This window comes from Musca domestica, unplaced genomic scaffold (genome assembly GCF_030504385.1).
Source record: "Musca domestica strain aabys unplaced genomic scaffold, Musca_domestica.polishedcontigs.V.1.1 61, whole genome shotgun sequence".
NCBI classification, from domain to species: Eukaryota; Metazoa; Arthropoda; class Insecta; order Diptera; family Muscidae; genus Musca; species Musca domestica.
In genome coordinates, this window is record NW_026712367.1 from 1748494 (window position 1) to 1750826 (window position 2333).

Below are 2333 nucleotides of genomic sequence, written 5' to 3' on the forward strand. Positions count from 1 at the left end.
CCACAGATGGACAGACAGATAGACGCACAGATCGCACAGGTCAGACATCGCTAAATCGACATAGAATTTTATGCTGATCAAGAATATATATACTTTGTGGGGTCTAAAATGTATATTTCGAGGTGTTACAAACGGAATGACAAACTTATTATACCATCCATAAATTGTGGTGGGAAACCATTTCTGAGGTTTTGAGACCTCAAAATGTTGTGGCCGGGCCACATTTTAAAGGGTTGGAGGGGAGAGCGGGCTTCATCTATGGATAAATATGAATGTTGATAATTATGAACGGGAACGGAGACAGGGGAGAGACATTAAAAGCTCCAGCGGAACCTCTTTGGTGGGACCTTTTAAAGACTTCTAAACAATTTTTTTGGGGGTTTCTAAATGAAGACCCCATCTGGTCACATCTATGAAGAAGATTATCTTACCCATATGACCCCAAAATTCCTTCAACTTGGTTTTCATGGCATTCGACTCACTTTTTTGTCCATTGTTTTCAAATATTGTTTTGTAATATTTATTGGTGTTTCAATGTGTTTTTGCAAAAAAAAAAGCTTTGTCGATTCACTCCTCCTTGGTCCCAGCTGGCCCAAAGGAAGTGCATAAATTTTCAATAATGTCATTTTAATAGTGTTGCAATTTATTACTACATTTTTTCGTATATCAATTGTAAATTCGAATTCTATTGTATTTTTATTCACAAAAATAAAAAAAAGATTTACGAATGCGATTTATTGGAAATCGTAAGAATGTTTTGAAGAGAGGAGAGATTTCTGAAAAATTATTTAAGGAGAGGAATTATAAACGTGGAGTTTTAAAGAGTTATTGAAGAGATGATCTTTAAATGAGATTTTCTAATGAATTGTTTGAAGAGAGCACTACTACCCAGCAGTCCGCTCGCCATTACAATTTAATACCCATCCGAATGTATGCTATTTTGTCAATAGGAAAAAATGAAATAACAGTGGTTTATAGCATACAACTAGCATCCGATTTGGATGAGTCGCATTGCTATTACATTGTGGAACAAAATCCATATTAGAATTAAAGAACAAAACAAAATATAATAAATTGTGTCCATCGCACTTGCATCTGAATCGGATGCCTTTGTATTGTTTTGTAAGTTTTTTTTTGTGTGTTGTTGCAGCCGGTGTTGTACCGTTATTCATTTTTGATGCTTCTTTCTTTTTAAAAGCAAAATTCTGTGAAGTGTTTTTGAAAGTGCAAGTTGTGAATATTAAAAAAAAAGTTAATAAAATAAAATAGATTAATAAAATAATAATATAGTAAGTGTTGTGTGTTAAATAAGTTAAATAAGATATCAGGATTCAGTACGAGAAATTTAAGACGATTAAAGAAAGTAGAAGCAGACAATTTAAAAAGAAATGTACAATTGAGGACAGAATGTTTGGAAAACAATGATATTGTACTAAATGAGCAGATTCCATGCATTCCAAAATTGTAGAAGATTTTGGAAAATATGTAAGAATATTAAAAAATCTCCGTTGGAATCCATTAATAATTTAATTTCTTTCAGGTTAGTATCATAAAAGTTATAATTTCACCAGATGGCCTTATTAAAATAAGGCCAGATGGTACCCGAAATAAAAAGGCGTTTAAGGAATTTAAACTTTTAAATATGGCCATTTTCGGTAAGTTAACTTTTTTCTTACATATTTATGGAAAAGTGATATTATATTATATTAAAATGAAATCCATTAGTCTATTCTATAGTATAACTGTTTAAAATTAAAATATATTTCTATATTTTCTATCCTTATTTCAGAAGCTGTCCGATGTGAAGGATTCTATGAACAAGATTACGCCAAAAAATTAGAAATTGTTTCAAATTCCATAAGGCCAGACACTTCCGAACAATGTCCTACAATAAAAAAACTGGAAAATTTTATTTTTTCTTTTTCTTTAGTTTAAACTTTGTTTCTTCCCACGTCTTTTGAATAACATTTATGAATTTATGAATTTCTTTTTTATGCATTATTTCTAATTACAATAAGAATATATTATTGTTGAAACACTGTTCTATAACACGAATATTTTAATAAAAAAAACAGCTGAAATTTAAGTTCCACAATTTAAAATGTTGATGGAATCGGACCCATCCAACCTTCGCTTACAATGTTGATAGATTTCGGACCCAACCAACGTTCGCTTACATTGTCGGTCGATTTTGGACCCATCCAACATTCGCTTACATTGTCGGTAGATTTTGGACTCGTCTGACGGCCTAGGCCATCGCTGTGTAAATGTAAGTAGAAATTGTATACAGGCTTTGGATGGGTCGCACTTACATTGTCATTGGTCTCAGATGG

General features: G+C 32.0%; 1 long non-coding RNA gene across 1 annotated transcript; it reads left to right on the forward strand.

The window, feature by feature from the left end:
* Positions 1-1346: 1346 nt before the first annotated feature.
* LOC131805794 (uncharacterized) lies at positions 1347-1897 on the forward strand. Its single transcript, XR_009343830.1, has 3 exons — positions 1347-1485; positions 1541-1655; positions 1790-1897. It is a non-coding gene; the product is annotated as an uncharacterized LOC131805794 (long non-coding RNA).
* Positions 1898-2333: the final 436 nt, after the last annotated feature.